At 37.0% G+C, this 22394-nt stretch overlaps 1 pseudogene; it reads left to right on the top strand.

Moving 5' to 3' along the window:
- Positions 1-1906: 1906 nt before the first annotated feature.
- The window catches only part of LOC131486631 (transcription initiation factor TFIID subunit 10-like), a 33194-nt pseudogene continuing 12706 nt past the window's right edge, over positions 1907-22394 (top strand).

The following is a 22394-nucleotide window of genomic DNA, read 5'->3' as shown; positions in this document are numbered from 1 at the left end:
ATTAAATAATGTACTTTGTTTCAACATTTGACCCAGTTGTTCATAGCTGGGATATAAAGTGTTCTGAGGTGTGTGTGCATGTGCACGTGCACACACACGGGTTATACAGAGGAGGATGTTAACCTACTACAAAGTAAGTGCAACATAAAAAATCAATGTCAGTGATGACAACCTTATTTCTCAGTTGCTTAACCTGATCCAGGGCTCAAATTCAGATGGTACAATGACATGGACATGCCAGTTGTTAAATATTATGCTTTCATTTGAGTTAAAATTCTCCACTGCTTCCTCTTACTCCTTTCCCCTAGAACCCTGCCCCATTGCCAAGACAACTACTGTTCTGATTGGCCGGTGTCTTGATAAATATTTGATATTTGCCTTTTCCTAACTGGGTAAGTAGAAAAAAGGATGAAAGAGAAAACGAGATATGGGTTGCTCCTAACCTGGCTTGAACTTTACAGAGGAGGGAAAGAAAAGGGATGAGCTTCCTAACCAGGTCTTTTCTTCCTGATCTCTACATTTCTTATTTTCCAGTTCCCGTTGCTGGAGATAGACCCTCCTGGACTGTTGCGGCGCCCTAATTCTTTCTCTAGTCTCATAATATGTTCCAGTCTCCTCACGCGAACTGCCATTATGCATCGCTGGCATCTAAGGAGATATTGCCCTTCCTAGGTGCCTTTATTTACGCTCCAGGCATTCAGGGTGACACTCCTGTGTGTTCCCAGCGTGCCATAGTCTCATCCTAAAGTGTGTATCACTGTGTACTGTAATACATTGCCTTTTTACTTGTTTTTTATCCCCAAGACTGATCATTCCTTATCAAAGTTCTCCGGCACTCAGGGAATGATCCACAAATGAACGAATAAGTAGGCTTCATGTGTTGAGATTTAGTATACGAGACCATGTGTGACCATAAAATCCATTTGATCTTGGTTAATTCCTGTTTCAGGCACATAAACGGTGATACTCAGAGAGAGTATCACCATTACATAGAACAACTGTCTGGATTTGAGCGGAGTCTGTCTGAGTCCAAAATCTGTATCCTTGCAATGGCCTCACATTGCATTTCAAGTGAGGAATAAATCTTTCCTTTCCCACTGAGCCTCATAGCCCATGGGCACTTGTGGTTTACCGAGCAGCCCCATTATTCTCTGACTCGGTTTTCTCCACTGAGATTTGAGAATTTTTTTAAACCATTTCTAAAGTTTATCCCATATGAATCTTTGCAACACAGATTCTGCTCTGTATCCAGCAATCAAATCAAAAGCCACTGAGGTTTGGGATTCTCCAGGCCATTTGTCAAAACGATTCTTGGGCTTGAATGCTTTATGCTTCAGTATTCTCTTTCTTTTGTTCTTTTTTGGGCCTGTGACATTTTTTAAGGCTTTACTCTTTGAAAACATTTTACAATTCCCATTGTTTGCGCAGATGTATCGCACAATAGAGTGGTGTGGTATCTGCCTTCCCAGCTCTTCCCCTTATCTGATCTTTCACATTGTGCCACACTTTTTTTTAAGCGTTTATTTATTTATTTATTTATTTGAGAGAGACAGAGACAGAGACAGTGCAAGTGGGGAAGGGGCAGAGAGAGAGGGAGAGAGAAAATCCTAAGCAGGCTCCACACTGCCAGCGCAGAGCCCAACACGGGACTTGAACTCACGAAACTGGGAGATCATGACCTGAGCCAAAGTGAAGAGTCAGACACTTCACTGACGAAACCACCCAGGCACCCCTGGTCTTAGTCTTCATCAAATTATCCAAGAGAAAGTTTTTTTTAGAAATGTAACTTGTACCTGGTGTGGTTTATAAATTGGTATTTCTTCTACTCTTCCTAAACATGTGACCTCTTTTTCAATGCCATGGAAAAGGCCCACAGACTTCAGGCAGGTGGGTGTGCCTGCCTAATATGTACCACAAGGCTGGTACCAACGGCTGCTCAGCCCTTCGTCCAGATCCTGGCCATCCCCCAGCTGGTAGCATCTCTTGGGTAAGTTACAGTTTTTTGAACACTTATGAGTTTTCTCATATGTTAAGAGGAAATAGAAATAATAATCACCTTCTTGGGTTGGTAGTAGAAATAAATGTACCTTACTTGACTTAGCCCTGAAGGAATTTTAGTAAACTGATTTTGTATGTAATTCTTTTAAAATAAGGAGATTTCAGTTAGAAATTAAAGAGAGAGGGGCGCCTGGGTGGCTCAGTCGGTTAAGCGTCCGACTTTGGCTCAGGTCATGATCTCGCGGTTCGTGAGTTCAAGCCCCATGTCGGGCTCTGTGCTGATGGCTCAGAGCCTGGGGCCTGTTTCAGATTCTGTGTCTCCCTCTCTCTCTGACCCTCCCCCGTTCATGCTCTGTCTCTCCCTGTCTTAAAAATAAATAAATGTTAAAAAAAATTAAAGAGAGAGAGAGAATATAAATGGTTTTGAAAAAAAAACTCTTGGCAATGCTAGCGTATTGTATTTTTCATCAGTTTCCAATGCATCCTAATGGTGTATGGGAAAGAATTCCCAGGATTCTTACTATCAATGTGTTTTTAAAAACCAGGGAGTGGTTAGCAGAAAGGAAAAACAAATTCTCTTCTATAGACTCCAGAAAAGAGAACAACCCAGCCTACATCCCGACTTTAATCTGTGAAACCTGTCAGGCTTTGGCCATGTAAGATAATTAAGTCTTGTTGTTTTAAACAGTAAGCCTGTGGTAAGTTGTTACAGCCGCAAATGGAAAATGAATACACCTACCTTGTTTCACCCACCAGGAAGTATGCTTCATCTGAACAGGAACTGATCTAGTGGTCACCATATTTCTTGTGCCAAGGATAGTGATTGGTACATAGTAAATATTCACTAAATTGTTGATGAATTTCAATTAATAATTTTGGATTAATTAATCATTTTGTCAGATTCTACATAAAGACTTTCAAAAGAAAAATGCATCAAATAATACCAGCTTACATTTTGTAATTCAACAAGCATCTTTCTCTGTTATTTGGCTTTATTTTAAGATAGAATATGAATGAAGTACATGGTGCATTTAGTATTATTTTTAATTTAAATATTGAGAAACTGAAGATCTGAGATGTGAAATAAACTTTGCTGCTTCAGGCAGGTGTAAAGGGGCAATCCTGTACTCCAAGTCTGGTATTTGGATTTCAAATCCTTCTGAGCATTTAGTGATTAATTAATTAATTTATATTCACATTCATCAATAATCGAGTGCTTAAGAACTGTGCAGCACACTAAGAACTAAAACAAAGCAAATAAATGACCCTGCCTCCATAATTCAGAACCTAGGAGCCAATACAGACATACAAATAATCACTCAACATGATAAGATAAAGCTCACAGTTAAAGAAGGCAGATTCAACACAGTTTTCAATGTCTCTCCAGTTACAGTCCCAAAATGGCAACACAGAAATAAAATATGGAAAAAACTAATAACGTCAAAGCAAAGTCAAAAGGACTGAGCACACAAGATTGCTCCGTCGTGTGTTTTCAGATAGAAGCGAATGAACAGAAGAGGTGACTCCTGTGTCTGAGCAGAAGTGGTCACAGTTCCAAGTGTTCAAGGAGATGGATCCAAAAATTAGGGAACTGCCAACAAATTCCTGCAGAGGGTCAGACCTGAAGCAGTCCAGGTACGACAGAGGAGGAACAAGACACAAGCTGAACACAGGGACGCTAATCAAGAATCTGGATCTATCACAGTCTTCTTTTGCATAACTCTCCTGTTTCGAAGATACAAGACACTAAAGTATTGCACACGTGCTTTGACAGACAGCATCGGTTCACTAAAACAGTACCTTTTCCCAATTCCTTTCTTCCTCTCCTGCCTTCACTCTTTAGCCTTAAAAAATTGCATACCTGCCCTTCCCGTTCTAAAGCATTTGGGGTAGCTTTGTGCAACCAGTTTGGCTGATGAATTCCAGCCAATAAGATCAGAGTGGAAACCTTTTGGAGATCTTTCTAAAAGGGTGTAATGTACGAAACAATGGCAGCATATTTACATGACGGGATACAGAGGAGAGAATTAAGAATACATTGTCCTGATATTGCTAAGCTTTTAAACCAATGACAGTAACTTTCTAGTTCTAGATTTCCTACTATGTGAAAAAAGTCACCCCTAGTTTCTTAAGCCATATGTAGAAGTGTTTTCTGTTACTTGGAGGCAAAAATCATTCCTAAAATTTACATATACATAGATTTAGTAGAAACTCCAAAAGATATATGTATATGAAATCATGAAAGAGAAGAAAATGTTGAGCCAGTTCCTGAGCGGTGGACTCAGGAGCCCAGGCATAGATTAGCTTTGGACAGGAAGATTGAGGATGTCTGTTTTGCTAGGACAGAAAGGACAAGTTTGATGACGAATATAGGTTCAAAAAAGGGTTAAGGGAGGGACAGCATGCTGAGAAATCTTTTGCCAGAAAACCTGAATTTTACTCTGTAAAGTAGGATGCAAAGTCGTGTGTGTGTGTGTGTGTGTGTGAGAGAGAGAGAGAGAGAGAGAGAGAGAGAGAGAGAGAGAGAGCAGGCATGTGCCTGATGATAGATACTTGTTTGGTGGAGGGTTTGAGGAGTTAAAGGGAATGTGACATTTGCAGCCACAGTTGAGGTGGCTAGGAATGGAAGCTGACTATAATCATGGAGATAGTTACAAGCATTGGAGACCCACCGTGACTGCATGGTGATGACTCAGAGGTAGAGCTTTGCACATAAGAGAGCTGACAGTGATAACCACAGGCGCATGTCAGAGGAGTCTATGCAGTACACCAGGAGGGGGAACAGGGATGTATAGCGTAGAATCAGGGACGTAGAAATCAATTGTTGCCATATTGTAGTTTTGAAACATTGAATAGGATATGTAAGTTCTTGAGTCTCTGGTTCTTCAACTATACAACAGGGCAGTAATGCCTACTTCAGAGGGTTATTATCTTGTTGCATGAGATAAATTTTATTAAAGGCTCAGTAGCAGACCTCACGTATGCAGCACTTTTCATTATCCTCTAAAAAAGAAAGCTGGAAACGCATGTGGTCCTGGCAAGAGTCGGATTTCAGTTAAGGTTAAGACTATCAGAAAAGAACCTCTAGTTTTTGGATTGTGCCATCAGATCGCTAGGAAAGAAATTTAGGATAAGTTATTGCAGCTTCCCCCAGCATCAGCTGGCTTTAAGACACTGGCTTACAAGCGGGAGAAACAAATGGAAATGTCTCTCAACTATGAAGTCTTAAAACAGATTCCCAATTAGAATTTCACAGTGAATTGCAATTGCATTTTTTTTTTTTTTTTGCCTTTAGACATTTCATCGATACATTCTATCGCCTTGCCTGCTGGAAGATTTTCATCAAGGAGAAGATAACCTTTTAGATAGTTATAAGGGTGAGTCAAGAGACCAGCAATCAATGAATCACTCAGGCTTTGTAAATGACACGGCAGTTTCATGATCTCTAACCTTTATTGCACAATAGATATTTGTTAGGAAAAATAAATAAAAGAAAGAAAAACCATTGTGAAACTACTCTACTGGTTAACAGTGATAAAGCTACAAAGTATCGTGATTATTAAGATTAATAGAGATAAGATGACAACTTTCTGGTAACTCTGATGACTATTACATCAATTAATATTTTTTTTCATTTTTAATGTATTTGAACTTTCAAGCCTTGATTCATCTTGGATTGTGTCCAAAAATCGAAAGCCCACAGGAAATATTCTCCATGTTTATGTGAAATAACATGAGCTACACTACATTGTTCCATGTAATCCAGAAGCATTAAGAGGTATTAAAGTATCTGAATTTTAGTGTTCTTCTAGGGTTGAAATTTGTTTTTCTAGTAAGTAAGCAAGACATTTATTCTCTATTTCATGGATAATGGAATGACACATTTCAATCTGTGCACATTTTTACTGTACCTGAGAATTTTATTTTTTCCTCAAAGCCAAAATTGTCCTTTTTTTGAGGAAGAAAATGAAATATCTACTTGTTAGTCAAAATACAGTCAATTATTATTACAATTATTTTTTATTAAAATTTCCCAAGACATGCTGATCTCTGAGAAGTCTGACATTTTGTTTAGTTAACACTTATAAAAGCCATTCAAAACAGAACTTTGAAAAACATTGAATCTCAGTCCAGAATTAAATGGGGTTTGGTAACATTTCTGGCCTTTGGTTATTCAACTAATCTAAGGGAGAAAGAGAATAAATCAATTCTTCTGTGGATAGGTATGGCCAAGCCAATCAATCACTGTTTCCAGTTTTCATGTTACAAGTTGTTAATACAAAGACACTAGAGACAGGTGCTCTGTATTTAAATATCACTCTGTGAGCATTATTTAAAAATAGATGTTAGTTGGGTTATTTTGAGTAATTTTAGGTTTATAGAAAAATACAGAATAGGCAAAGTATTCCCATGTTCCCCAACACCCTTCCTCTGGTTTCCTCTATTATTAACATCTTGCATTATTGTAGTACATCTGTTAATATTGGTGAGTACTAATGCATTATTATTCATTAAGATCCATAGTTTAAATTAAGGTTCATTCTTTATGTTTAACATCGTATAGGTCGTCTATTCTCTTCCCTTCAAATTCTGGGCATCTACATATCTTTTTAGTGTCTCCGTAGTTTTGCCTTATCTAGAATGTCAAATAGTTGGAATCATACACCACATAGCATCATCAGATTGGCCTCTTTCACTTAACAATATGCACTTAAGTTTTCTCGTGTCTTGTGGGAGCTTGATGGCTCACTTTTTTATTGCTGAATAATATTCCTTGCATCGATGTGCCAAGTTTGTTTGTCCATTAATTTACTGACGAGCATCATGATTGCTTCCTAGTTTGGGCAATTATGAATGAAGCTGCTCTGCAGGCTGATATTCAGGTTTTTGAGTAATAAGTTTTCAACTCATATGGTTAAATATCATGGAACATGATTGCTGGGTCATATGGCAAAATGATACTACGTTTTGCCAGAAACTCTGCAAAACTGGGTTTCAAAATGACTGTGCCATTTTGCGTTTCTGTCAGTAACGTACAACAGCTCTTGTTGCCCCACATCCTCACCAGCATTTGGTGTTGCCAGTGTTTTGGAATTTTGCCATTCTAACAGGTATGTAGTGGTATCTCACTGTTGGTTTAATTTGCAATTTCCTAATGACATATGATGTTAAGCATCTTTTCATATGCTTATTTGCCATCTGTTTATCTTCTCTAGTGAGACTTCTGTTCAGATATTTTGCCCATCTGTTAATTGGATAGAATTGCATTTTTAAATAAATATTTGATGCCTCGGGACAGACATAGACAAAGGCAATGATGACGAAGCCGCAAGATTTGACCAGGGGTAATGGAAGTCTGTGTCAATAAAAGGAGGTTTTTTTAGCCATGGTATAATTTAAGTGAGAGCTGTTACCATGTCCATTCAGGTTCTGTTAGGTGTAAGAAGACGTATTCTCAAGTACATTCCAGTTGTTGGAATGGAGAGATTGACCCATTTTTCTCTTGCTATAATCAAACATTTCAGTGTTTAATATTCAAATCACTCCTCTTGCTTTAATGAACAACCCTATGTTAAGAATTCTTTCATTTATCTTACAAGTATCTCTTAAATTGCTACTGTGTGCTAAGTACAGTTTTAGGTTGAGAAACTGTAGTGATGAATCAGACAAATGTCCCTCAGTTGGAGGAACTTACTGTAAATTTGGAAGAGTCAGACAATTAAGTAAGTGCATAAAAAATAAGACAGTTTTAAAGGAAGAAAATTAAAACAAGAGAATGAATAAAATAAGATAGGATTAGTGAGATAGAGGCTGACTAGAAGGGGCATCAGATCAGAGAAGAAGCCTCTGAGAAAGAGACATTTGAACCAAACCTAGGTTAGGAATCAGAGGTGGGCAGATGGTGGTGATAGGTGTAGGTCTGGGCTGGAAGAGTGCTTTCCAAACCTGAAGGAAGAACAAGTGGGAAAGCCACGAGGTAGAGCCGAACTTGGCCTATTTGAGAAATAGAAAGCCAGTATAGCTGAAGCGCGATGAGTGAACTGAGTGAACTCTAGGGACACCTTGCCCAACTGCTGATGGTTTTCAGGAAAACAAACGAACAAACAAAAGCACATGAAAACATTTCAGCTACAAAATAAAATCTTGTACTACTGCTAAATTAAAACTTCAGAGGAATTAAGCAATGAAAAGTTTATAGTATCACTCTCCAATAGGCAATTCGATATTAAAACAATAAATACCAAACCATAAATAAGTATATGAAAGTCTAACTCAATTCTGATGTTTCCCTGGATGGCCATTATGGCACACACTAAAATATTACCCAACCTGTGTTTCTCACCTCCATTCCTATTAATATAACCTAAAATTTGTTGGAGATTGCAAGGTCCCAGCTTGCTATTTCAGTAGCTCTTACCACAGAGAATTGCCATATGACACAGAGAATAACAGTAAGTCATCAACAAAATTCAGATGGTAAATTGTGGGAAATCTGTTGATTTCCTGATAAAAGAGCAAGAACAGAAGAGATTGCCTTCACTCCCATACCCCTTGAGTCCTGCCTTGAGGACTTTCTTGGTGTATCCATCTGTAGCAGCTATGTTGCAATCATTAGGCTACAAGCCAGGTTCTCTGATAACACCACAATGCAAACGAACCTAGACAAGCAACAACAGTTACTGAGTTACTCAGCTACTGGTTAGCTGAGAAAGCAGTATATGGCTTCAATGTAGTCAGGCTTTCTGTCTCTGTCACTCATACATGTTCCTAATTGCTAGAACTATTTGATGATTTCTTCTCTAATCAAATAGTAAAGGATCACTTTTACTTTGAGGGGCGTGGATACACTCTGTACTTGTGCTCAGTATAGTCACCCCGACTTCAAAGAGCACAAACAGGAGGAAGCCACATGCACTGAGCTCTTACCAGGATCCAGGGGAAGCTCTTAAAGCCAGATGTATTTATCACTTCAGCATCACTATGAAGCTGGTGCTCTTAACATTCACAGTTTATAGGTAAGGAATCAGAAGTTCAGAAATGCAAAGTAACCAGTCCACAGCCAAACACCTCATGAGTGGCAGAGTCAGGGTCTGAACCCAGGTTCCAGGGCCCCTGGCTCTAATCATTCTGTAGGACTGTCTCCTAGAATTAATGAGCCATTTCTTTACATAAGATTCAGTGGCCCAGACCAATGAGACTTTATGTACAAATTCTGATTCCTTCAGAGTTGATATGAAAAAGGATAAATTCAAAGTGACTCTACATGTACATATGGTACATGTACATGTAATCTACTTGTACATATTAAGGTTTAGTATTTATATATATGTTTTTATCATGGTCTTTATAATGAGTAGTTAATAGTCTCGCAGGGGAAAAAGTGGACTCAAATAGCAGTCTTGTTGGAGTGCCAAGCATTAGCCTCACTTGAATTAAAATGGCTAAGTAATATATATTTTTTCTTTTAGAAAGCAATTTTAAAGAAAACACTGGCAGATTGTTATGAGATGAAATTAGAGAATAGTCTGCTAATAAAGGCCATTGAACAGTGTGTGTTTCTGTTTGTTTTGGAAACTGAGAAAACGTTTGTACACGGTCATCGCAGCTGTTCAATGTCTTTCTTGAGCTAGAGGTTCCCTGTTGTTGTGGCATAATTACAGAGCCCTGTGTGCCCAAGAACCTCAAAACAATCTGCATTTCAAAGGAGCTCAAGAGCCCAGCAATCTGTCAGTTCAAGCCCATACACTATTCAAAGAAGAAATTTGACAGTAAAAAGTCTTTACACAAATAAGAAAACCGAGTTACAATAAAGTGAAGAGAATTAGTTCATGTTTCACATGTTATCCTGTTACATGGATTTTAAGAGGAACGCATCTATTTAACCATTAATACTCATTAAAGAAATTTCTCATGAGTGTATGAAGGCAATTAATAATGGCGTTATTGTACCCCTAAGAGCCCTTCCTATTGCTTTTATATTACCGGAAACAATGCCAATACATATCTTTACAGTTGTGTTGATGGTGGTACAAAGTACTCTTTTTATGGAGAATACAAAATATCTAAACTCATATACTGATAACCTGGACAAATTTCACACAATCTCAGCATTCAAACTGAATCATCAAGTATGTCAATGATAAGCAGCCTGTTCCATTGAGGTATCTGCTTGATTGTGACTCTCAGAGAGGCTTCCTTACTCCTTCAGAAAATAGCAGCCAGTCCTCATTTTCTCATTTCTTCCTTCCTTTATCTTCAGAGAACCTACAATTGATGTATCTGTTTTTGTTTCCATACTTACCATCTTTTATCCCTCTAGAATAAGTCTTTGTCTATTCTCTGCCATTAGGATGCTGACCAGGGCTGGACTGATGGTAGATGCTTATTAAATGTTTGCTGAAATAACTAATGAATGCATATTGCTGATTTCTTCTCTGAACTACTTATTCAACGATACCAAATAGTCATCATGTCTTACTCATCCCTTCAGGTGAAATACAGACATCATAAGGTTTAACGAGCATTCCTTCTGGAAGATGTCCCCTTCCTTCTCCTGTGTGATAGCATAGCATATGTAGACAACACTACAAATATATTTACTTGTCGGATTAAATGCTTTTTTCATAATTATTTTGATAATACAAGTCCTTGACTCTTGGTTGAAAAAAAACCAAACATTATGCTTATTATATTTTATTCCAATATAATGTAACTTAACAAGGACTATGTAATTATTACACAAGATTTCATTTTAAAAGTGTAACATAAGGACTGCAGCAATCTTCACTGGCATAATAGTTAAACCCAGGTGGCACATAATTATCTTCATACTTTCTTATCTTTTTGTAACCGTAATCCAACAAATTACTTTAATTAACCATAATACTAAGGAGAAACAGGAGAAGTGATTAAGAAAATAACTTTCTAATGGAAGTATTTACTCTTATCCTTGACGCTGAAAAATGGATTTACAATGAAAATTACAAGACTTTCTCTCCGTGGGATGAGATATAAACCCTCCTTTGGTACTGAACACTTAACAGAATATTTAATAAGCTATCAGAGGATAAAGCAGAACTTACTAAATGAGAGGTTTCCCACTCACACCTGAACTCTTCTGCTTCTCTATTGAATCCCAGAAGAACAAACCTTCACATTATAATCCAGAGGGAAAGGTACCTCTAGTCAAGTCTGAGAATCTGCCTCATCTACTTTATCATCACCCCTTGACTTGTTTCAAGTTTCACACGTTACAACAGCTATTCTTTCCAATTAGTAGTTAGGTGTTATGACTACTTCAAATTTTTTTTTTTTTTTTAATGAATGGTGTTTTCACATTTTGCCTGTTTTTGAAATTTATTTACTTGGTTTCCTTTTGATTATTTCAGTGATGGCAATGCAGATGGAAATCCCTTTGCTCTGATATATTTAACCGGAGGATAATGGGTCTCATCTAATTTAAATCAGTACTTTCAAAAAGAAAACTTGATTTGTCTACAAATGCGTTGACGATTCCATGGTTTATTTGATTAGTTTTGCACCCATATCTACATCTATGTTTAATATAAATTGAAATTTGTCTGTAATTATGACATTTAAAAAAACAAACGAGGGACATCTAGGTGTCTCAGTCAGTTAAGCATCTGACTCTTGATTTGGGCTCAGGTCATGATCTTATGTTTCGTGGGTTCGAGCCCTGCATCAGGCTCGGCACTGACAGTGCAGATCCTACTTGAGTTCTTTCTCTCTCTCCTTCTCTCTGCTCCTCCCGCATGTATGCGCTCTCTCTTAAAATAAATAATAAAAAAAACCACACATGAATATGAACCCCTTTGATTATTTTAAAACTCATCTTTTGTTGTCTTCATGGTTATTAATTTAGTTTTTATGTATTATATAACAAAATAGCAAGGTGAGAGCAAGGGTTTCAGTTTATTACAGATAAGTATCTTAGCACAAATAACACATTGCAAATACTCTTTTTATTCATAGAAATAAAATATTCAATTACACGTAATTACTCTACATTGTATGTCACAAGTGCTCTTTTAGGAATCAAAAACATAGCATTAAGTTTGAAACTACTGTGGTGGGTAACATAGTTCAAGTATGTTTGTCTAAATTCTCCTAAATGTTGCTCATACTATTAGATTCAATTGTAAAAAGAATTCAACTATGGAGTTCAAAAGGAAAGATTGTCATTATTTTATTTAATGATTTACAGACATAGCAATGCCAACAAACATCACCCACATCTTTAATGTGATAAATAGGACAGATGCTGGTTAAGACATGTTAAGCCTCCTTCTGTGTGTCATGTCTTACAGTCCACATCTAGTGTTATAAGCACAAATGCCTACAGAGACCAGGCAGACAACGAAAATGGTAAATTCAATTAGGTGCAAACATTAAATTACACCACCGTATGAATTTGTCTTTTATTTTCTACTTTTTATAGAATTCTGGAGAAAGAGAAAAAAAACTTCACTGTAGAAAAGGAACAGTGCAAGCACCATGAAAAATAGCAACTCCTACTTGGACCTAGTGGCAGGGAAATAATAGAGCGTAGTAATGGACATAAATGATCAGACTCTATGCACATTATAGAAGTAGTTCTAGTTCTAACAGGGTTAACTGTCTGTGTATATATATATATATATATATATATACACACACACACACACACACACTTTTATAGTAGGTAATCATTAAATCATTATATTAAATGCTCATATATGTATGTATATATATTCATACATATAAATATATATATATATATTTAGTACGTGCACGCACACACACACACACACACACACACACACACATATTGATGTAACTATTTGACACCAAGTAGAGATATCAAATAAGCTTTTAAGGGAAGAAGATTTCAGGGAAGTGGTTCCATTTATGTTAATTTGACAGCACTCAGCCCAGAGGGATGGTATTTAAAGCCATAAATGAGATTATCTACACTCACATGGACCAATATGGTAGACTTAGCCACAAAGGGCTTTTGAACATTAGAAACATGAGTCATCTGAATTGAGATGTACAGTAGGCATAAAATACCATAGATTTTGAAGACATTGTGTGAAATAATAATCTAAGATACCTCACTAATGATTTTATATTGATTTTACTTTCAATCATGTTTTAATATCTTGTCTTAAATAAAATATATTTTAAAATTAAAATTGCCTATTTTTACTTTTTATACAATTTTTTTAAAAAAACAATTTTTTTTTGAGAAAAAGAGTGTGAGCAGGGGAGGGGCGGGGGGGGGGGGGACAGATGATTCAAAGTGAGCTCTGCACTGACAGCAGCGAGCCTGATGTGGGGCTCAAACTTACGAACCAGGAGATCAGGACACTGAACTGTGGCTGGTTTGACATTTTTGCTAGATAGTCCCAGTTTAGAGTATGAAGGTAGAGAGAAGAGAGAAAAGCTCCAATGACTGACCCTTAAAACTCTCCTTTAATTAGAGGCAAGGTATTAATTTCTGAAACTCAAGTGAATATGGTATTTCAAGGAGGAGAGAATCAAATATATTAAAAAATGTCGACAAGTCAAAATTAGATTAGAATGAAGAAATGACCACTGCTGTTAGTGATTTGGAGGTCATTGCTGACTTTGACAAGGGTTAGTTCAGAAAAGCTATAGGGATGAAATCTAAATGGAAGTGAGTTCCAGAGAGGTGGGAGAAAAGGAATCGAGTGTGAACAACTCTTAAAATGGATCAGAGAAATCTTTATCCATTCATGTATCAGTGGACACTTGGGCTGCTCCATAGTTAGGCTATTGTAAATGATGCTGCAATAAAGGTAGGGGTGCATATATCCCTCAGAATTAGTGTTCTTGTATTCATTGGGTAAATATCCAGTAGTGGAAGTACTAGATCATAGGGTAGTTCTATTTTTAATTTTTTAAGGAACCTCCACACTGTCTTCCACAATGGCTGCATAAGTTTGGATTCCCACCAACAGTACACAAGGGTTTCTTTTTCTCCACATCCTTGCCAATACTTGTTTTCTGTGTTGTTGATTTTAGCCATTCTGACAAGTGTGAAGGGATATCTCATTGTGTTTTTGATTTGCATTTCCCTGGTGATGAGTGATGTTGAGCATGTCTTCATGTGTCTGTTGGCCACCTGTATGTCTTCTTTGGAGAAAAATCTGCTCGTGTCTTCTGTCCATTTTTCAATTGGATTATTTGTTTCTGGGGTGTTGAGTTGTATCAGTTCTTTATATATCTTGGATACTAACTCTTTATCAGATATGTCATTTACAAATATCTTCTCCCATTCAGTAGGTTGTCTGTTAGTTTTGTTGGTTGTTACCTTTGCTTCGCAGAAGCTTTTTAATTTAATAAAGTTCCAATGATTTATTTGCTTTTTTTTTATTTCCCTTGCCTCAGGAGACATGTCTAGAAGAATGTTGCTACAACCAGTGTCAGAGAAATTAGTTGCCTGTGCTTCCTTCTAGGATTTGTGTGGTTTCAAGTCTTATATTTAGATCCTTAATTCATTTTGAGGTGTTTTTTTTTGGTATGATGTAAGACTAATTTGCTTCTTTTTATTATTATAAGAATGTTGCATTGAGTAGCATTTTGACTGAAGTTTTATTTACATCTTTGATAATTTTATTAGGATAAAGTATAAGAAATTATAAAGAGAGGGCATATATGCATTTATATAAATTTTAATAACAATGTTAAAGAGTTCAAGAAAAATATTACACCAGATTTCACTCTCACTAACAACACATGGAACTGCCTCCTCCAAGAAGTCTTAAAAATAGTCGTTATAAAAAACAAAATGAAAAAAAAAATTGGTTATCATGATTACAGAGGTACTCCTGTAAAAAATAACTACTGCAAAAATATTTTGAATGTTTTCTAAATTGAGAATTTGGTGAAATTCCTGAAGCTTATTCCAAGAAAAATAAAGACTCTTCCAAAAATTTGTACTCAAGATAAGAAGGTGCTGAGACTTTGGTCTTAACCCACTTTTCCCATTTTTATATACTGAAATTCTAGGATGAAAATAAACCGGAAAACATTTTAAGTCACTTCCACACAATCTCATTGTATTTGAAGTATGTGAAATTGAATGCAAATACAAAAAAAAAAAAGACATAAAAACATGCTTTGTAATTCATATGAATATCCCTTCCTTCATTGTAAGACCAATGGCAATAAACCTGAAAAATGTTTGGCCTCTCTGTTTCAATTTCACGATGGTATAATTAAGTTATTGACCTGTGTTGTACCAACTGAGGCCTTTGTCAGAAAGTAAAGCAAAGATTGGTCTTTGTAAATATATGTAGGCAGTTAGAATTGTAATTATGCATGATTTCAGTTATGGCAAGTGCTTGAATAAGCTGAAAAATGTCCTGAGAAACAGCTGTTTGTGTACTGATACAGGGTTTCATAGTTTTCTAAATAATAGAGGCACAGAGACTATTGTGGATGTTGACGTGGGAAGAAAAGTGGAGTAGGGGTGATGAATTGCTCAGCAGTGTTGAACATTCAGGGCCTGGTGATTATAATCTCTTTAGAAGGGACACTTAATAGGATATTATACAAAGTAATAGTGTAACAATTGGTGAAGTAGAAGTTAAAATATTGCAGTTTACAAGACATATCATGAGAAAATGTGTGCCAAGTAAGGTGTTGCATTGCTGAGTTCATATGCAGTGTAGGGAATTTCAAGGGGATCATTTGCATATTTTTAAGAGCTAGAGGACAGACTCCTTGTTTAGAAAATAGTACCCAGCAACTGCCAAGTGGAGTTGGCTACATCTAAAAGAATGTTTTGCTTTTGACCTGTTGGAGTCATTTTCATGTGTGTTCTTAGAAATCTCAGAGGTAAGAATAGGAAGAGTACTTTTTGAATGTCTTCTTCTTCTTAGGCACCCTTTCAGTTTAACTTTGTATAAGATGTCACCTGTAATCTGTTAACTCCCCTCTGGATGGAATTAATTCCCATCTAGAAAACAAGGAAACTGAGGCTCTGGAAGATTAAATAACTTTGTCCCCTGTACACAATTCATGGGAGATGCTGATATTTGAACAAAGTAGTACAACTGAACAAAACAGTGCCCAAATCTAAAGTTCATCCTCATTTTTTAAGCCATGAAGGTGTAACATGGGAACTTGTGATGATTTAAGATTTTATTCCATCGTCACACTGAAATGGGTATTAACATTCTGTTTGGCCTCTGCCCTGAAATAGGAGAACTTCAGCTTGAACATAATATTCCTTAAATATGTTCAAACTTTGCAGGACATTGACATTTCAACCTCTAATTGGTGATGTACATCTCAAAACAGAGTCCACCACTGCTATCAAAATGACGTCTAAGCATCTTTGTTGCCTGTTTTCATCTTCTGTCATGTCACCCTGAAATCCTAGCTCCAGATATGCTCACTCACTTCTAGTCACCTAAACATGCCAGAATCTCACCAACCTATTCTGTTCTCTATGCCTGAAGCACCCCTCACTCTCCAATCTCAAACAACTGATATGCACCTTGACTTCTTAGTAATTTTCTACCCAAATCCTTCTCTGACATTTGTAAGTTGAAAGCACTGCCCCCCCCCTTTTTTTTCTGTTCCTATCACATTTCAGATTCGGCCTTTTGTATCATTTAATGTTCTATATTTCAATCGTCTGCTTTCTTCTCTATCTTTCTCACTAAACTTCAAACACTTTAAAGGGTGGGGACATCTCTTAGTCATTAGTGTAATCTAATTTGTTGAGACCTTAATAAATAGATACATTAATATATAAATTAAGTATAGTTTAAGTATGTTAATATATAGTAGCTATAGTACACATACAACTAAGTGACTCGATCAAAGCTATTTACTTGCCAAAAGAAAAAATAACGGTCTGAAAAATGAACTGTCTATATTAAGGGCTCTACCATGTTAAGCTGTGGGCCACCCAGACTTAATACCTCAGAATCATTAATTACTGAATAACTAATTTGACAGAATCATAAAAAAAGAAAAAGAAAACAAAAAAAATCTAATATTCATAACACTGACATAAAATTATTATCATTAACAGAGAGCTATAATTATTACAGTTTTCTGCTGTATATGTATTTGGAAAGTTACGATCATAACTTACATCCAATTTTATATTCTGATTTTTTAATGTTTTTGGAGCTCTCTGAGGTATTTTATTTATTTATTTATTTTTACTTTAAGCTTTTATTTTAATTCCAGTTAGTTAACATAGAGTGTTATATTAGTTTCCAGTGTACAAAATAATGATTCAACAATTCCATACATCACCTGGTGCTCATCACAAGCTCACTCCTTAATCCGCATCACCTATTTAACCCATCCCCTCATCCACCTCCTCTCTGATAACCATCAGACTGTTCTTTATAGTTAAGAATCTATTTCTTGCTATGACTATCTCTGTCTCTCACTTTTCCCCCATGAGCAATTGTTTTGTTTCCACATATGAGTGAAATCATATGGTATTTGTCTTTGTCTGGCTTATTTCACTTAACATTATATGCTCTAGCTCCATCCACGTCTCTTCAAATGGCAATATTTCATTCATTTATTATGGCTGAATAATATTCCATTGTATGTATATGTATACACACACACACATATATATGTGTGAAGATGTGATATATGTATCTTCTTTATCCATTCATCAAGTGATGGACACTTGGGTTGCTTCCATATCTTAGCTATTGTAAATAAGGCTGAAGTAAACATAGGAAGGCATGAATCTCTATGAATTAGTGTTTCTGTGTTCTTTGGGTTAAATACCCAGTACTGCAATTGCTGAATGGTAAGGTAGTCTATTTTTAACTTTCTGAGAAACCTCCATAATGTTTTCCACAGTAGCTGCACCAGTTTGCATTCCCAAACAGTGCATAAGGGTTCCTTTTTCTCCACATCCTCACCAACACCTGGTGTTTCTTGCGTTGTTGATTTTAGCCATTCTGACAGGTTTTAAGTGTTATAACATTTTCTTATAATAAAAGCTCTTTAGAAAAGGCATTAAAGTAATTGAAGTTGGCAGGGGTGGGTAGGATCCTCAAAGTACGTACTTTCAGAGAGCTGATCTGTATTGTAGAGGAGAAAAAAAAAGAATTTTCCCTATACTTTTCTGAATTCCTATGCACACAGGACACAGTAAAAAATGAGCAACTCTCCAAAGTGGCTTACAATTCTGGATTAAATATCATCTTAATAGGAAAAGAGGGAGGAAATGTAGGCTTCCTGGGGAGAGCAAATGATTTTTAGAAAAGATAAATAGACCCTTAGAAGAATAGATGGGAGGTATAAGAGTCTGTGACAAAGTGTCTGGATGGGGGGTCGACACTTCTAGCTTCCTTCCCTGTGATAAGACTCAATCTTCCCTAGTGATGAAACTGTAGTGGAGAGGCTCTATAACAACTGAGTTCCTTTTGTGGGACCTTTATTTAGGCAGCCATGGGAAGTCCAGAAAGCTTTTCCCTGAATTTGCTGTTTTTCAAATGCCTATGGCTCAAAATAATAAGCCAAAGTGGCCTGTTTTGGGTAGCATATTCTACTATCCTTCAGGATTACTGAGATTGATCATTTGTCCCCTCACCTGCAGCTCAAATCTGTATGTGTGCAACATTTTATGCAAGGAAGAGGCTCACAGAAGGAGAGGAGGGATTGCAGCAATAGCAGCAATAGAAAATTTCCTGCAAGCTATGTTTCTACTTAAACACTGAGACTGCCTATTTTACACCATCTTTATCAGCACCGAGTCAACTTTCTTCTTGAGCAACAAAAACAAAAATATTATGAAAAGAATTAAGAATCATAAAGCAAAGATTGCAGAGGAACTGATACATAAACTGTTATTTCCAAAGGGGAAAAACAATCTTCAGTGTGTCAGCCAAGATAGGTGAGTGGCTGAAAATCCCATTGAACGCAGTCTCTATGTTTAGATTCAAACATAATAAATATCTGTACTTTTCGGAGATGAATTGCCTTTTTAGCATTATATAATAATTAGCATAAAATAAAGAAATGATCGAAGAAGCTGGAAATTTGGATTCCCTAAAATTGATTTACATTTGAAAAGAAGAGAAATGTGTGCAGAAGAAGGATTCATTACAAAATCTTTTGGGGAGCCTGTTTGGCTCAGGTCATGATCCCAGGGTCGTGGACTCAAGCCCCAAGTTGGGCTCCGCTACTGGGCATGGAGCCTGGTGAGGATTCTCTCTCTCTCTCTCTCTCTCTCTCTCTCTCTCTCTCTTTCCCTCTACCCCTTTTGCCCTGCTCAGACACACTCCTTCACTCTCTAAAATACAACTTAAAAGAATTTTTTAATCTTTTTTTTTAATATATGAAATTTATTGTCAAATTGGTTTCCATACAACACCCAGTGCTCATCCCAAAAGGTGCCCTCCTCAATACCCATGATGAATGGATAAAGAAATTGTGGTTTATATACACAATGGAATACTACGTGGCAATGAGAAAAAATGAAATATGGCCTTTTGTAGCAACGTGGATGGAACTGGAAAGTGTGATGCTAAGTGAAATAAGCCATACAGAGAAAGACAGATACCATATGATTTCACTCTTATGTGGAGCCTAAAAGAATTTTTTAAAAAGAATCTCTTACCCCGCCAAGTTTGAAAGCCAAAATCTTTTTAAGTATTACTCCTAAATAAGTGATGAAGCATTTATTTTAATGCAAAAGCAAACAGCATCCTATTGAAAAATCCAGAAGCAGCAGAGCAAAGTGCAAAGAGCACTTGACCTGACATACCAGTTTCCAGGCATTGCTTCTTTCTACTACTCACTTTCCCAAGGCTTCACACAAGTCATTACCCTCACTGCACCCCTGTGTCTGTGTATAGTTGAGGTTTACGTGAAGAAAAAAAATAATGGGACAATGTATGGTAACATGCCTTGAAAACTGGAAAATTCTGTATGAACGTTAGGACAATTACTAATGTTGTCCAAGAGGAAACTATTTATCTGTTTATAGAAAATAAGCATGGAATATCAAGTCTCCAAATCATGTAGGTGCTGCTTGGATGTATAAAATTAACCATGTTGATCAAATACCTACAAAGTTAAGAAACAATATCAGGCATTTTATAGACTGGGCAGGGGAGAAGATGGTGGGATGCACAGAGTATGCCATTTCAAGGAGCTGATTTGCATTTCTAAGATTTCTGATTTCCCCTCTCCTCTGCAGTCTAGAGTTCCAAGAACATTTAATTCTTTTGACAAAGATTTGTTTTTCATCCAAATTTTAGGATCCTTCTCTTAGGCACATCTGTGCACTTCCTTGTAAAATCCAGCTTTAGCAAAAAACCTACTAATTCAGTTTAACCAGAACCTCCCACGCTCAATATCTGATCACCCTCAATATCTGATTGGGTTAGTCATCCTCCCCATCCCCCAGGTGACACCTGATTACCCTGTCCTGTCCTCAGTAAGAATCCTGTTATATTGCTTTAGCCAATGTCCTCCTTAACCTTAATGTTTCCTCTTAGAAGTTTTCCATCCACTGACCCCACCCTGCTTCTTAGCCATAAATTCTGACTTGCCCATGTTATATTTGGATTGAACCCAATTCTATACGAGGTCTCTTTTCCCCTATTGCAATAGTCCTGAATAAAATCTGTTTTTACCTCTGTAACTAATGACTAGCTCTAGTTTTTCTTTGTAACCATGCAATCTAAAGATCTGTTTGGGAGCAAGTGAACATTCACATCAGGTGATAAATAGGCTTAGTCAAAACTATGCAATATGGCCTATGAGCAGCCTGGAATTTATGAACACTTGAAAATGAGCAGTGCCTTTAGAAATGCTCCTGAATAAATTGAGAGGACAGGATTGACTTGTCAGCAACTAACTCAAGCCATTTAACTGCTTCCGGAAGTTTTTGAGCAATAAATACATCTATGAAAAATATGGCAGAAAAAAAGAGAAATTATCGATATAAAGGAAAACTGCAGGGGATCTATTAGAGGTAGGGTCTACCCCACCCAAATGAGAGGTGGGGATCAGATGGCAAGACATCAGAATAGAAGTACTTTGAAGAAAAACATAATAGAACAGCAGTGGATAAGATATCTGGGACGTACTATATTTTGTGCTACAGGATCTGAATAGAAAATAAATCTTCCCCTAAAGGAGCCCTTAGTGCAGGTTTGATTTGCATTATTAAAGGAAAACCCTGCCATTCTCTTGCCTCTTTAATCACTGGTTTCAGCCTCTTTAACTTGACAGGGATCTTTCAGTTGCAGCAAATTACCCCAAGTCAATCCAACTTTAGGAATAAAGGGAATTTCCTGGCTTTCATTATATGGACCTCAAGCTTGAAAACATTCAAGGATATTTAGATGCAGGAGGTCAAGAGATACCTTCTGGATTCATGCAGGGTTTCCTTGTCTTTCCTCTTTGTCAGGTTCTGTAACAGGTAGGCTATCTCTCCATAGAAAAGTTAAATACCTGCTAAGCATTCCTGAAACACATTCTCAAAATTTAGCAACTCCAGGATAAAAAACTATCCTGTCATTTTTCAGTAATTCTTGCAAAAAATTTGGGATTCAAACTGATGTACTGTGCAAAAAAGAAAGAAAGTTTGAGAAAGAAAATCAGAGGTACTAAGTCCTTCTTCTCATTCCCATCAGGCTGTCTAATGTTTCTGATTCCAATTTACAACGTGTTGGTTCTTTCCTCACACCAGCAAGCAGTTCTCCAACAGCAGCTGGATGTCCTGCAATTTCACTCTCTGACACAACCTACCTGGCACATAGCATTAGATTTCACAGGCTAAAGGCTCAGCCCTACAAGACTGCACCCCCCAACCCCACGCTTCAGAATCCAATTTGTGCGTCCACATTGTCACCTGTGCTTCTGAACAACTAACTATAGATTGGACTATCCAATGGCTCCCACCTTACATTTGAGTAATTTGCTAGAGCATCTCACAGAATGCAGGGAAACATTTTACTTACCAGATTACAGGTTGATCGTATGAGTTACTTCGAAACAGCCAGATGAAAGATGCATACGGTAAGGTATGTGAAAAGGGCAGAGATTCCACGACCTCTCCTAATACACTAGTATCCTCAAATCTCCGTGTGTTTACCAACCTGCAAGCTTTCCAAAACCCCATCTTTCTGGGGTTTTATGAAGGCTTCATTACATAGCCATGACTGATTAAATCATTGGCTGTTGTTGATCCATTCAACCTCTAACCCATCTTCTCTCCCAGGAGGTCAGAAGGATGGCACTGAAACTACCAACCTTCCAAACACAGATTGGTTCCCATGGTAAACCAACCCCATCCTTAGATAGATCCAAAAGTCACCTCATTAACATTAAACTCAGATGTGGTTGAAAGGGGTTTGTTACAAATA

The sequence above is a fragment of the Neofelis nebulosa genome, chromosome 10, assembly GCF_028018385.1.
Source record: "Neofelis nebulosa isolate mNeoNeb1 chromosome 10, mNeoNeb1.pri, whole genome shotgun sequence".
NCBI classification, from domain to species: domain Eukaryota; kingdom Metazoa; phylum Chordata; class Mammalia; order Carnivora; family Felidae; genus Neofelis; species Neofelis nebulosa.
Note: the sequence above shows the minus strand (reverse complement) of the source record. Positions and strands in the feature narration are given on the sequence as shown.